The following is a 16251-nucleotide window of genomic DNA, read 5'->3' as shown; positions in this document are numbered from 1 at the left end:
AGCACAGGCAGTTCAGGGCAGCACGGTAGAGAGAAGCAGAAAAGGGAACTGATTTTAATATACATTTCACTTACCTGACCATGAAATTATAAAATCCCTTCCCTTTCCCCCATCCTGGACTTCCCCCAAAACCTATCACCATAATTTATGATTCTCAAAGCCAGGGATAGCAAGAGGCATTAGCCTCCCAGCCCGGAGGATATTCCCCATAGAAGATGATGATTGTTTTGTTTTTGGTGTTGCTGGGATTCAAACCCAGGACCTTGTGCATGCCAGCCATGTGGTCTACCACCAAGCCACACCATAAAGTCCCAAGCACTTAAGCAGTATTTCTAGTGGACGACTCTTCCCCGAGTCCAGGGGCAAGCCTAAGACAAACGCTGCAGAGGATAGAAACAGACAACACAAAGGATAAGTGCTCCACGCAAATTTAAAGTTCAAAAGAATGGAGAACGTTAAACTTACGTGTCCATTTTAAACTTACATTTTGTTCTTGTGAAGAACACTCAGTGGTCTCCTCGCACCCTTCCCCAGCCATAACTGAAAAGTCTACAACGAGGCAGGCTGTAACCCAGCTTCTGCATGCAAAGTTCCTACAAATCCATGTTAACGAAAACCAGATGCCCGCTGTGTAGGTAAAAGTCAAACCTGGATAGTTTTCTGAATGATGTAATTCTATTGGATTTTTTTATAGCTACTACATTTAGTTTGTGTAATATTTTTAATATTTATATATTTTAAGAAATCATCATTACAATGCTGTCAGGTCAGGCCAAGAGAAAGGTGGAAGATCTCGCTTTGCGAGGGATTGAAGAAAAGTGCCTCCGTGGCTTTTAAGGGTTGCATGCTGCATTCTGGTTCCTGTGCTCCTGCAGTCTGCCAAGAATTCTACCGGATGGCCATATCGGCAATGTCTAGTCTGATACAATGAGTTACTTATTCATCATATGAATCATTAATGATGTAGACACTGATTATTGTTTTATTAGCTGACTTCCGACAAATCAATCAACCCTGAGTCGGATACTTACAGGCCCTGGGACATAGTAGCAAGGTCACCTACAAGACCTGCGAGGCATGCAGGGTTTATTTTATTCCCAGCATACTTTCACCAAACTGTGTGCAAATTTTAGTGCTTAAAAAGCTACAATTCACATCCCACAAGGACGTCAGCTACAGGACTATTATTGGTTTCTGAGGTATCCTAGTGGATGCTACTGACCTGGGGCCGGCTCAGTGAGTGGTCCTCCTTCTCATGATGGGGGAATCCCTCATACAGGGATATAAGAAATGATGGAGAGGATCCCAGTGCATGGTGGGATCATGGGTACTGCTGACCACAGTCACAGCTGTGCTGTGGGGAATCTGTGGGGAACCTTTGGCATCTTTACTGAAAAGGAGTTCTCTGGCCAGAGTTGAGTTACTCAACTCAATAGTATAAGGGGCTCAGAAAATGCCAGCAGAAGAGATGCCTGGTGTGAGGTTGGAGAGATAGCTCAGTGGCTAAGAGTACTGAGTGCTCTTCCAGAACCTGAGTTCAATTCCTAGTGACTAGATTATGACTCACAACCATCTGTAATGGGATCTGATACCCTCTTCTGGTGTGTCTGATATTACTATCTATCTATCTATCTATCTATCTATCTATCTATCTATCTATCTATACATATATATATATATTTTTTTTTTTTAAAAAAAAAGATACGCAGTGTGACCTTGCCACAGTAAGGGGCATGCTTCTGTTCCTTAGGCCCCTCTTTAGCCTCATACTTTTACAGTATCTCCATTCCAATGTTATTTCATCAAATATCCTAGGCCGGAGAAATCATAAACAAGAAGCTGGAGGAAATAACCCACAGGGACAGGGATTGTGCTTTTTGTTGTTGCTGTTTTTTTGTGGTGGCCCCTAAAAATGTAGTTGTTGTACTGAACACATACATCCATATTATGCCAATAGAAAGAACATGCATTTCAGGTTCTCCTCAAGTAAACAAACCAGACCTGTCCTTCTCTGACATTTGAAGCTTCTGTACATTAGAATTGCCTAATCCAATCTTGCCAATCATGGTCAGTCGTCTCATTTCCTAGTCTTCCGTCTGCAGAAGCTAGAAAGAGGCAACGCATCTGTCTACAATTCTCTGACCCTTCTCGTTCAGTTTAAGGAGCAACCGCATTGTCAGACAGGAGCACAAGACATAAAGTGCTGCCCCCAAGAGGACAGCACTGTGCTGTGTAAACACCTGGCTCCCAAGTTCCTGTTCTTTCCTAAGGGACCACATACACTTCTGCGTGCCTGCCAAAGCCCTTTGGTGTCGTAGAACAAAGGCTGACCGTGCTCTTCGCTACTGCATTCACAGCAGGCTATTTCAGAGCAGGGCCTGACTTTTCTAAAGCAGGAAATTATCTCATTCTTCCAGGAAACATTTGACCTCCTCTTATAGGTCTGTTTTTTCCTAAGGTCTAGGGCAGCCAGCATAACACATAAAGACCGCAGTCTTCAGGGAGCTCATCTTTGTGAAAGAAAACTTCCCCAGATAGTCAACGAACTTACTTTGACTCAGCAAGCAGCTCTGAGGAGGTGGTCTCTGCATCATTGGTAGGCACCCAAGTTGAAGACAAACAAAATTAGTTTCTATGAAACCAGAATGCGGCTTTGAAAGTAAATGAAACCGGATGAGTCACAGACACCCAAATGTGCTTGCACTTGGTCATATAGATCTCTACCACCAAAACTGCAGTTGTGGACTCCTTTCCCCAAAACAGCAGCAAGAAGGCATAGTAAGCCAACATTTCCCAAGGAGCATAAGCCTTCAGTGACATATAGCTAAGGTTAACTAACCAAGGGACCTCAAGTTAAGTGTCACTCTCTTCTCTTACTGTCTGCATTATATCGCAAAGCAAACAATATCTATGGGTGTCCAGATGGGAAAATAGTTATTTAATAATCACAACTATCTAATGTATCAATGTCATTTTTTCTGTCTTTGTTACAAAGCCAAGTATCACTCTAAGAAGAAAATGTACAGATTCATTTACAGAGAACATAATCCTTTCAAAGAAGGAGGTGGAGGAGGAGGAAGAGGAGGAGGGGAGGAGGAAGAGGAGGGGAGGAAAAGGAAGAAGAGAAAGAATAGGAGGAGGGGGACAAAGAGGGGGAGAAAGAGGGGAAGAACGAGAAGGAAGAAGATGACCAGGATGAAGACGAAGGGGCCGGAGACAGATCTGCAGTGAGAACACTCACTACTTTTGGAGAGAACCTGGGTTCAGGTCCCCGCACCTACATCAGGTACTTTCATCCACTTGTGACTCCAGCTTCAGCCGGTTCAGCCATCTTTAGGCCTCCACATGTAACCTGTTGCACATGGTATATATAAACCTACATAGATCTATATGCATGTGCATAAATAATAAATCTTCTTTTAAAGAAAATTTCTACTCCATATCAAACAAAACCACAAAATGACTGACTCTTACAAACATGTTGGGTCTGAGTGTGACTCAGGTTGGGGTCATGTGGGTCCTGTAGGCTTTGAGCATGTTGGCTCTTGTCTTCCTTCTTTCATAAAAAATTATTAAAATGATGTATCTTAGTTATGTTGCTATCAAGAAAAATGTCATTCAGATCCAATACTATATATTTCTTCATATATTTTTATTTTTCTTATAGTTTAAAGAAGTTAATTAAAATATTTGCATAGGTTACTATAGGTAGCTGTGGGCACTGTGCCTAATGGAGAAACCAACTTTGGACCACAAACCTTTGTTTTTTTTTGTTTTTTTTTTTAACCAAGTGAGCCTTCTAGATAGACACAGTTAAACAAAATAATTGATAGGACATTTCCTGACAATGATGAAGACCTACAGGGGCAACTCATTGCCTCAGGAACTCTGATGAGTTCAGACACAGGCTTGCCTCCACTGAAAGATGGTCTTTCTGACGCCTTTGAACTCTTCCAGAAATGCTCAGCACATCAAATGTGTACAACTTCTGTGGAACATTATTACTTTGTGGGTTGAAGCGATGAAGAGCTATCCCTGTGGTTCTCAATGTGTGGGTTATGACCTCTCTGGGGATTGAATGGACCCTTTCACAGGGGGTCACCTAAGACCATCCAAAACCCACAGATATTTCCATTGCGATTCACAGCAGTAGCAGAATCACAGTAATGAAGAAGCAACAAAAATAAATTTATGGTTGGGGGTCACTACAACATGAAGAACTGTATTAAAGGATCATAGAATGAGGAAAGTTGAGAACCACTGCTCTTAAAAACATTGTTGAAGTTCAGTTTCTTTTCTTTCATTTTTTTTCATAAAATTGAAAGTATAAACAACCCCCCACACACACGCACACACGCACACACACACACGCACACACGTGTGCACACACACACACACACACACACACGCACACACGGGAACACTATGCTTACCCAATGCTTAGAAAATTCTCATACGTTCCTATCATTTTATGGGATTTTGATATGGGATTGAGCGGTGTTTTTCACGTTACAAACAGCCTCAATTGTGGTGAGAGTTCAAACAGTATGGGAAGGAAGGATCAGCCAAGCGCCTAGACCAAACAAGCACTGGCCCTCCCTTCACCTTTTAAACTACAGCACTCAAGTACCATCAACCACTACAATCTCTGAGTGGGTTGTTAAGCCTTGAGAAAGAAAAGCTGAAAGGACAAACAGAACCTTGCCAGGACAATGAAAAGCATCTCAAAGGAGCACAAGCTCATTGGTTTGCAGCAGGCTAATGAGAAGAAGCAGTCTGGCTAGGATAGGTTCTTTTTTTGACGCCATTTTTACCTTCTGGGTGTATTATTGGGAAGTAAACATTGTCACTCATTTCAAATACTTTCAGAACAATAGTTGTTATTTGGGATTGCAAAGTACTTAAAAGCTATTTTAAAAGTTTTTAAAAACTACTTAGAAATTTTAAAATGGCCTTAGTATGTATTCATAAAAATATCTAATAAACATAAACTATATTAATATTTTGACATATTTCACAGTCAAGTAGCCAAAAACAAAACAAAACAAAAAACAAAAAAAACCCCAAACCCATCGGACTAGGAAAGAAAGAAAAACAGAAACAGTTTACCTTTATAGTTAAAGCTCACTTTTCTGATGTCTTCCCAACTCCTAATATCAGTCCTCACCTGCAGTAGAAACACAAAAAATAAATTGAGCTTACAGAGATACTATTTCTCAGAATTATTTTTATCTCTGTGTGTGTGTGTGTGTGCGCACATGCACGCATGGGTGCATGTATGGTGTATGTATATGCATGCATGTGCTCATGTATGGTGTATATGTGCATGTCTGTGTGTGTGCATGCATGTATGGTGTGTATGTATGCATGCATGCATGTGTTCATGTATGATATATGTATGTGCATGTCTGTGTGTGTATGTGGGTGTGCCTGTGTGTGTTATATGTGCATAGGGATACAAGTCAGAGGAGGGGACTGGATGTCCTGTTCTATCAACCTCCATTTTACTGTTTTGAGAGAGGAATCCAGTGACCTTGAGTGATCCTCCTGGGTTAGAGGCACACATGGCTTTTTACATGCTTGCTAGGGAAATTGATTGGGGTCTTTGTGCCTGTACAAGTGCTCTTACATGCTAAGCCATCTCCTCAGCCCCTAGAATGTTCTTTTAATGGAGCATTGATGAGATGGATGAGAAACTTGAAGATTAGCTGACAAAGGGCCCAAATTTCCCAAGGAAAATGTCACAACTATTCTAAAATAATCAAAAACTCACAAATCTTATAAGATGCTTTATTGACAGAATACAAATGCCTAGTTAGCTTTGATTTTTTTTCTTGTCTTTGAAAATTCAAGACTTGAACTTTCAATAGTTCTGAAAGCAAAGAATCTCAACCATTTCCCACAAACCAGGAAGTGTTTCTCTTAATGGAGGAAAGATAAAGCCTGAGCCTTAAAGCAGAGCAGGAGTAAAAAACATCAGCCAGTCTCAGAGGCTGCATTCCCTTTAAGATTTAGCTTCTAAAGCTGCGGCCTATGTCCCTTGAGCTCTTCTCCATGTCTCTACCTACAAATACTTCCCAGCTTTCATCTCCATGTGGCAGCTTCCAAAGGTAAGCTAGAAGATTTTGAATTTGTGTTCTGTTTTTGTCTTTGTTTTTGTTGTCTTCTCACTGTATTTGAAAAGGAAGAACTGTGGACATTTCAGTGTTTCAAGATTCAATATATGTGCTGTCCAAGTGATGCCACCAGTGTCACTTTTTAAAGAAAAAACAAAAGCACTTAGAAACTTACTAATTATGTGTTTTTTATAAATAAGATTATTTTTATCTAACATGTATAGTGTTTTGTTTACACAGATATATGTGTACCACGTGTGTACAATACCCAAAGAAACCAGAAGAGGGAGTCATATATCCTCTGTATATGGAGTTACAGAAGTTTTTTGAGTCATCCCGTGCATGCAGGGAAGTGAACCAGGATCTTTTGGAAGAACAGCCAGTGCTCTTAACCAGTGAACCATGTCTCTAGTCCCCCAACTCCATGTCTTTATGAGCATGATAGAAATTATCCTTGGCAACTGAAGGAAATGTCAAAACAATGTAAGAGTACAAATGTAACAGCACAGAAAGGAGGGTGTAGGAGTGGACAACCAAAAAGTCCAAAAAATACGCAAACTTGTAAGACCTTTGAAAAAAAGTCGAAATTCTAGTTCATGTCATTAAAAATGGGGAATGACTAGGTTAATTTTATTTCATATGTGGGAAGTCAAAACAATGCCATTTTGTCTGTGAGTCAAGTAACTGATGGCCTTTTATTTTTTTTTAAATTGGACAAAGCAAAGAAATGAACTAAATATTTAGTTTCACTTAAGTTAGAAAAGTACCCTGTGTGGGGGCACATATATAGTTAAAATTAAAAGCTGCTTCTTTGCAAATTGTGAAACCACATAGACTTGTTTTCGGAAAATGTAGCCTTAAAACCAAAAACACGAAAATACAATTATTCAAGGAATGCATCGCAGGCGTGTAAAACGTTTAAACATGCAGAGTATTGAAAAATATCTTTGGGAATCCGTGTGAAGATCTTAAGGAGAACAGCTTTCTAAGGTGAATTTAATGATCAGCACTGACCCCAAAATATTAATGCTGAAAAATGGATGAATGTGGTTTCTTTTAAAGATTTCCAAACAGCAGTTTAAAGGGAGGCTGTCTAATTTACTCCGTGAACATAACAGAAACCTCTTCACCGATTCTAGTATAAAGAAAAGTAAGAAGCTCCCTTGATTTAAGTAAGACACAAGAATCCCAAGCAGAGCATTCAGCAGCCCAGTTTCCAATGAATGACACATCATTACAGAGATTACTCAATGGATATTTAAACACAGAGACGTGTACTATGAATAGACAGCAGGTGCTCAGACATATCACACTGTGCTCCATTGATACCCCCCACTGCCTTTTAAAGCCTTGTGAAACACTTTAAATATAAAGAAAGAATAGATGACCACTATACAACAGTGAAAGGCAACGTGCAGATGGGTCACCATCAAATACAGGTGACAAGGTTGAATATTTAGCACAATAGGGTTTGTTTACTTTATGGAACCCAGCATCTCATATATACATGTGGCTAGTGCTCTTCCACTGATCTAGCCTCAATCCTGAGAGGAATATCTCCTGCCCCACCCCTCCACAGAGGCAGCGTGTTATGAGAAAATGTCTTCTGTAGCCCGGGTTGGTTTTGAACTGTATGTCACTGGGAATGACCTTGATCTGACCTTGATCTGACCTTCTTGCCTCTACTTCCCACCGTGCTCGGCTTCCAAGAGAAATATCTTTATAAATATTAGAAAAGTGTAGACATTTCACAAAACAATCTGAAACACAACACGCCAAAAACCATGGTTTTTTTCCAATGACAGCAATGTCCAGTCACAAGAGACTAAGAATGAAGTTGATTCCTAAAGAGACCTGTTCAGGAAAATTACCCTCATAAAAGACATATGGAAGGCAGTAGCAGATCTCTTTCGGTTCAACACAAGCTTCTTCATGAGAAATGGAGAAAAGTATAGATGCATTTGTTTTTCAAAAGAATAGCAACACTGTATAGTCAGGAAATTCAATACAAGGTAAATTAGCACACTGGTATTTTTGGCCTGATAGGAATACAAGGCGAGTGGGGGAGGGGACATTTACAAGCACCCATGATTATTTATAGGTGGATATCTGGGAACCTCATTGGCTGCTCTATAAATTCAATGTGGGATTTTAAAAAAAATCAAGAATATTTGATTATCTGGCCTTAAGCGCAAAACCCACTAATGGAGTGTGCTCAGGGCATTAAATACAAATAGGATTTGATGTAAGAGAACCAAAACAAACCTTCATTACACTTCGGAAGGAATGTTAGGGAAATGCTGTAAAATAGCCATCAATGTAATATATGCCATAAGAAAATGCTGATCATCCTCAGCTGAGTTGCTTTTGGCCAAAGCACAATGCTAAGCTTAGAGTCTAGAAGGCAAGCAAGGTGATGTTTAAAGTAAGTTACAAAGGCAAAAGCAGGTGATGTGGGTTCATGTATAAAAATAAATTAAATGTCAGGGTTAGTTTCATAAAGAGGAACTGTGAGTCCAATATAGCACCACGTCCTTTTGACTTCGGTGTCTAAAATAAGCTAGCTTACCTTAATTTTAGGTGACGTTCAGACATGAGATGAAACACTGTGTGGCGAGAACCACAGGATTGAATCTAGAGAGTCCAGAATGGATGCTAACAAAATTGCCCAGGGAAGGAAGCAACTTTGCTTTTTATATATAGGACAAAATGAAAGGACTGTTATGTGACTTGGTAGAGATGGCTCTTAATGCATGGTCTTAAAGAGGACCAATTCTACTTAGAATATAATTCTTGTGCAAAGTCCTAAAGTATGCACATTGGCCAGGAGATGTCACTTATTTGACATATAACAGCCCCACACACGGATTTGTTACTTCCTTGAGTAAAACACATGGAAGCAATGCATAAAGAAATGAAGCTAGGGTGGGCACTCATATGACCTATCAGAAATGACAGCTTCAGAAGAGTGTATAATGGTGATAATGTCAATTAGCCAGCAAGCCAGCCACCCAGCTGACCAACCAACCAGCCACAAAAATATCTCCATAGCCCTTGAAGTTTCTAGAAAATATTTATAAACCAATACCTGGGTTAATCAAGTAGACACATATATTTGAGGGAATGCAAAATTTGACCACATAAAACTTCAAAGGCTTTCTGTTTGGATTAGGGTCTTACTTTTTCCCCAGCCTGCCATCTTGGGTACCATTCCATAAATGTCTCATCTGTCTCTGAAGATCTGGGGACATGGCTAAAGTATATTGGGACTTTGGGTCTAAGGCAACATAGAAAAACTTTCTTTGTTTATTTAATTGCTGTTTTATTGAAAGTAAATTTTATTTCATATAATAGATTCTGATCATGGTATTCCCTCTCTCATCTCATCCTGGATTCTCTCCACCTCCATCCATCTAATGCCATGCCTTCTTTCTCTCTCTTTAGAAAACAAACAGGCAAACAAACAAGCAAAACAGAATAAGAAATAAAGAAAAGCAAAAGAAACATGTACACACAGATGAAGACACACACTCACACACACATAGACACACACATACACACACACACACACACACACCATAAAACACAAAATCAGAAACCACAATGCACAAGTGAAAGATAAGTAAAGTAAAAGGCAAAACAACAACAAAAAACCCAAACAAAGCAATGAGATCAAAAACCAACCAACCAACCAACCAAACAAACAAATGTCTAAAAACACCGTTGAATTCATTTTGTGTTGGGCATCTACTGTTGAGCCTTAGTGTTGTTTGTATACCCCGGGAATCTCCATTGGAGAAATCCTTTCTCCATTGGAAGAAAATCCTTTTCTTCCCGAGTAGCCATCAATTGGAGATAGTGTCGTGGCTAGGCAAGGGAGCTTGTGTCTACTTCCCCCTCTCAGTGCTAGGACCCCATCTGGTTTGGACATGTGCAGGCCTTGTGCGTGTGGCCACAAGTCTCTGTGAGTTCATACGTGCGTCAGTCCTGTTGTGTCTGGAAGACACAGTTTCCTTACTGTCATCCATCCCCTCTGGCTCTCACAATCTTCCTCCTCTTCCGCATAGTTCCTTGAGCCCTGAGGAGAGGGATTTAATGAAGACATCTCATTTAGGAGTGAGTCTTCCGAGGTCTCTCACTCTCTGCACACAGCAACACTTTCTTGCTTCTCTATGTCCTTTGAACAACTTCATTGCATTTTTAAAACATGTAACTATGTTCTCTCTAGTGGGTGGGATAATAATATTATCTGCTGTTACAGATGCCTAACATCCAGCTACCCTCTTTATAGTCCTTGAATAAACCAGCATTTTCCTTGCCCTGATCTTAGCTCATGTGTAATAAAGTTTTTACACACAATATGCCATCAACTTATGATTGATTCCCCTAATTATAGTGATTGGTTAGTTCATGTATAGTCACATTGCCCAAGTCAGACCAGTTAAAACCAATGAAGCCTCCCCTGAAAAACAGACGTTCTCCTGCTTCCCACATATGTGAACAAGAGAGAACTTAGACTCTGGATCTATTTATAGTCACACTGAATCATAACATCTCTGTCCCCGATAAACCACACAATCATGTTTGGTAGCATGACTGGTAGCAACATTATAGCTATGATGGATGTGCCCTGGCTACAGCTGGCAGACTGTGTTCCAATGACATGACTGTTTATACTTATTTTAGGGGTCTTCTAATTGTTTTCAGGGTTTCTTCAATGTAAACTGTATCACATGCGTGCTCTGTGTTCACATCTAGGACATCCTATATTGCTCTTGCCTGGATGTCCTTGTTCAACATGCTGGCTGAATTGTTCAACATGCACATGCTGAACACTGCCACTTTCTAGCCAGATGGTAGGGATTTATATTTCATGTAGAATATATGCAAGTTCTTACACATGAAATAGTACAGCCAACATGTGATGCCATATGCTTCATTTCCATCTCCTTAGAGGGTAATAAAATGGTGTCTGTGTGGCTTAAATTTCTATTTTCCCAGTTGTTAATGTTATATATGGCATATACAAGGCTCCAAGTTCAAACCTTGCATGTGCACGCGTACATACCCCCCCCCCCCCACACACACACATATCACCTAAAAGATATCCTGATTTTCCTACAAGGGTAATGACTAACTAAAATAAATAAATAAAAATTTACAAAAATAAGTAGAATTCAAAGAATATTCTCTTTTCCTGTCTCTTTTTTCTTGTTGTTTTAAATGCTTACTGATATTATTAGTATTTTTTCCATAGGAGGAAGTTCTACTTCTGGGCAATATTTGCCCACATCACTTGGGCAGAAGCAAGGACACCCAGCAGCTATAAAATTCACAGTAGATGGGAATGAAGTATGGTAGGAAATTCAAACGATCGTACTTTCGGGGATAAGAACATTTGACAAGTGCTTGAAGTTTTTCATCTATAGAGATGATGGACTATGTCATAATGTGTTATTAGTCCTCTTTGAGTGTGCTTAGGCTCTGTCATGCAGACACACATATTTGTGCTCCCACGGAGCCCTCCAGAGACAAGCTCTATACTTCTCCTTCAGTCTTAGTGTTTAATTTCATGTCTCTGGCTGGCTGGCTTTTCTTTTGACAGAAACCTGGTGAGTTTCGATCACTTTCAAACTGACTAACTAACCAGCCATCTAGAACCTGGAAGTGAGTCTATAGAAAATGCAGAAACCTTTTAAGAGCTCATATTTCTTGGTCTCCTAACTGGGATATATATTAACTTCACCCATAACTTAATCCAGTTTTGCAGTGAATGCTTTATGTGTGCCAGGCATTGTGCCAGGCCCAGGGGATTACCCAGTGAGTGAGTATCTCTGAGGAGGCCATCTCTTTAGTACAGTGGATGTATTCTTAGAAAACCTACATATATCAAGCAGTTTTTAATAAACTGGATTGTTTTCTGTGGCATTTTTGACAGATATATTAGGAACAATTTGTCAAAATGAAGGTTCTAGCCACTCAATTTAGATATTAAGTGTCAGATTGGCATGCCTCGCCAGGCTCTGCATGCAATACATAAATAACATTTATGAAATGAGTTGAGCTTTTAAGGCAAGCTCAGCCTCTAGTTTATGTCAATTCCTGGCTCATCCAAGAGTACCAGGTAGAACTGATGGAGGGTCTGTGAATGGCATTAAGTCAAGAATATAGAGGTGCTTCCCAAATCTGGGTTAGAGTTCATGGTATGCTGACTGTGGGCTTGTATAAAAGGAAAGGAAAAGCAGACAGCTACACTAGTCACAGATTAGGATGCTGCCATTTTCTATTTATTTTGCAAAATGGACTAATGGTAAACAAACTGACTTAACATGGGTTGATTTCTTCAAGTGTAGAAATGAGGACTGGGGTTTCCAGGACCTCCTTGCAGGGTTCTCTCATTTCCACAAAAAAGGAAGGCTCTAAGCAAATTAATCTCTGTCTGTCTGTCTGTCTGCCTGTCTGCCTGCCTGTCTGTCTGTCTGTCTCTGTTTGCACAAGAATGCATGTGCACATCCGTTTATGTGTGTCAATGTCTGTGATCACATACCATGGCACACATGTGAAAGTCAGAGATTCCCCCCCACCCCCAGTTGTTTAAGACAGGCTCTCTGGCTGTTTCTACTACAGATGTCAAGCTAGATGGTCTGGGGACTTCTAGGAACTCTCCTGGTTTTGTACCCTATGGCAGACTCCAAAAATGTCTCAAAAATTCCCAACATTTAAGCACCGATACTTTGTCAAGAAAGAGACTAAGGATACAGCCATGTGTCATCTGTGCTTCTTAGGGAGCTTCCAACCAGTGAGACAGAGTGGATTTAGCTTGAGGCAAAGCCCAAGGCAACTGAAGCCACGTGTGCTTCTGAATACATAGACTAGTACAACCATAGTATTGAACTTAGGGTCTTGGTAGCACAGCAGTGGAGGAGAAGGGTGGGTAAGAAAAGACTGTCAAGAGATCAAAGTCTGACTTAGGAAAGGGGAGGTGGTGGCTTTGGAGGGGAGATTTTCGCAGAGTCTACACATAATACCATGGGAATGGGAGGAGCCACAAAACTTGATAGCCATTTTCTTAGCAGACACATGTCTGAAGAACCATCTTTTCTAAGTTAGAGTTCACTAGATCAATGATGTGAAGCAAGTTAACCTCTGTGGCCAAGTGGCGAAAAGGAGCCGTGTTATGGAACACAGCGAATTTTCTTTAACATGAGTAAGATTCAACTGGGTGTGCTGTTAAAAATTTCTCAGGACCACGGAGGTGGCTCTATTAGTCAAATACTTGCTATGCAAGCAGAGGACCGGATTTCAGATTTCTGGAACCACAAAGAAGCTAGAGGGGCCATGAACATGTAACCACAGTGTTGGAGAACAAGGCAGAGAGAAAGGAGGATCCCAGGAGCTCAGTTTTTGGCCAGCCTAGCCAAATGGATGAGTTGCAGGTTCATGGAGAGACCTCAAGGAATGTGGTGGAGAACAGTTGAGAGAGACAACCAGTGATGACCTCTGGACTCCACAGACTCCACATGTATGTGCACAAGCATGTGCACACACACGCACAAGCATACACACAAACATATGTACACACATATATGCATATATACACATACATATACAAATACACACCTATACATATATACATACACACATACAAATACACACACCTATATACATATACACATATATACAAACATATACATATATGTATCACATATAAGAGCAGTGTTTGTACAGGAACACAAATAGTTCAATTGTCTCACAAATAAAATATACACAGGAAGGAGATTGCCTGTGATGGTTCTTTAATGAACCATGTTCAGGGGAATGGCTGCAGCTACCTGAATCTCCATCCAGCTGTGTATTTAATGGCAAGGAGCTGGTTTGATTTGAAGCAGGCTCCTGTACAAACACTGTCCTTATTCAGGCAATACATGGGAAAATCTACTCCACCAGCCACCAATGTTCTAGAAAGGAAGGCAATTTCCTTCTCCTGGAGACCTCCACCTCTCCACATCAGTCAGTGAAAAGAGGCTTTGACATATCAGCCATGAAAAAGTGAATTACCAAATACATCACGGAGTATTTATTTAACATCAGTCTTGAGATTTCAGTGAGCGTTTGAGAGAAAAAGGAAACATGAATGGAGAGGAAGGACTGACTTCCAGTAACACATTTCACAGTGACTGCTCAGCCACGATTCATCGCCATGGCCTTCGGCAGTATGGCCGCCGAGACTTCCTGCAAATCTCTGGTTTTGTGAATGTGGCTTTCTCACTTCCCAAAAGAAAGGAAATGTTAGGTTTGAATAATTTCACTCCCAGGGAGGGAAAGAGACTAAGAAGGGATTTAATGCAAGAAAACCCTGCCTTTTAAACTTGCCCCAGAGCCAAACATCTTTAACTCTACGGAACTCTTCATCTGGCACGTGAGCACACAGTGGTTTTGCTGATCTTAGCAAGGCTCTGCATTCAATATGATTATCATTTCAAAAATACTTCAGGGAGCCCTGACTTCATAGATCATTCTTCCTCTAAAATGCTGTTATTTCTTTCGCAGGAAACTGGTGGAATTGTCTCTTATCTGTGTAGTAGATTTACTGGAGAGAGAGAGAGAGAGAGAGAGAGAGAGAGAGAGAGAGAGAGAGAGAGAGAGAGAGAGAGAGAGAGAGAGAGAGAGAGAGAGAGAGAGAGTACTTGCCTGAAGGTGTGCATGTTGGATGTGCGCATGTGTGTGGAGGTCAGAAGACAACCTTGGGGGTGTTATTCCTCAGGTACCATCCACCTTAGGTTTTGAGACAGTCTCTTGGGGAGTTGGCCTAGAGCGTGCTAAGTAGACCAGGCTGGCCAGCCGGTGAAGCACAGGGATCCATCTTTCTCTGCCTCTTCACTACTGGAGTTGCATAAATGGCACCAGACCTAGATTTTTTTTCCTCTCCCCCAGTATACAGTTACCCTTGTAAAACACTGTGGGTCTCTCTGGGGAAGAAAAGGCTAATAGTAAAATTCACACATCATTTATAAAGGTCCTTCCTCAGGAGGGCCTGGCTGTCCCTTCATTCAAGGGGTTCTGGGTCTGCAAACTGGCTCAAGCCTGGAAAGTGGTTCACCGTTTGAGGTTCCCTTTTGCTATGATGCAATGTAGCTTTTCCTTCATTTGTTTGAAAATTTTTCTGCTTCTATCGATCAGACAAAAGCAGTAGGCTTCTTACCTGTTTCACACCCAGAAACACCATGACTGATTAGCCAGTAACAAAGGTCCATACAAGTCCTGCCACCATAAAATCACATTACAGACACTGCTTTTCCTATGCATCCCATTACAATCCCTACATTCACCTTGCCTGTGGGATTCAGTGATGACTCCTGCTGCTTCAGGGTTCAGTTAAACATTCAATTCACTTGACTAAGCAGCATCTCCAACCCTAAAGGTGGTCCCCTCTCCTTTCTGGGTCTTACAGGATTAGTTAAGGGCATGTCTTCTGGGCCTTTCTATTGTGGATGACTAGATTTTACACAATGTGCCCACTCTAGCATTCGGATCTGAGTGCCAATTTCGGGAATTTTGTGGCTGAGTTAAAATATACTGAAGTGAGTGCCTTTCATGTTTTAAGGAGAGTACAATGTGAGTTTAAGCCTTCCCAAAAGATATGGACTTTCCAGAGGAAATAAAGCAAGAAAATAGTGTCCCCCATCCACTAAAAGAATGGTATTTGGTGGTGTTTACACATGAGGCTCCCATACTTAAAATTTAAGTATAAACTGTACTGTTTAAGCCACAAGTAAAGCAGTAATCTGCTGGAGGCAAACCACAATGAAATTTCAGGAATGTATCTAGGTTGTATGCTTCTATTTCCTGCTATAATATTTTCATCACTTCTGTTTTGGCCAGTGATTAAATAATTCTTTTTTTTTTTTTTTCGAGACAGGGTTTCTCTGTTGTAGCCTTGGCTGACCTGGAACTCACTCTGTAGACCAGGCTGGCCTCGAACTCAGACATCCACCTGCCTCTGATTAACTAATTCTTGTTGAAAGAATTTTTGGAACATAAAATAATTTCAGAAAATAAGTTAGTCCAATTAAATTAGACATCCAGGTAAGAGGCAGAAACTTAAGGCATCAAGTCCTTCCTTACACATAAGTAC

At 40.7% G+C, this 16251-nt stretch overlaps 1 protein-coding gene across 6 annotated transcripts in view; it reads right to left on the bottom strand.

The window, feature by feature from the left end:
- The window catches only part of Plekhg1 (pleckstrin homology and RhoGEF domain containing G1), a 227265-nt gene that overhangs the window by 157842 nt on the left and 53172 nt on the right, over positions 1-16251 (bottom strand). For all 6 annotated transcript variants that reach the window (XM_031353155.1, XM_031353156.1, XM_031353157.1 and 3 more), the window contains exon 2: positions 5110-5167. The gene's annotated coding sequence lies outside the window, so the exon portion shown is untranslated. The remainder of the gene's footprint in view (positions 1-5109; positions 5168-16251) is intronic.

This window comes from Mastomys coucha, unplaced genomic scaffold (assembly GCF_008632895.1).
Source record: "Mastomys coucha isolate ucsf_1 unplaced genomic scaffold, UCSF_Mcou_1 pScaffold5, whole genome shotgun sequence".
Lineage (NCBI taxonomy): Eukaryota > Metazoa > Chordata > Mammalia > Rodentia > Muridae > Mastomys > Mastomys coucha.
The sequence above is the reverse complement of the archived record's forward strand: the minus strand, read 5'-3'. Positions and strand labels throughout refer to the sequence as shown.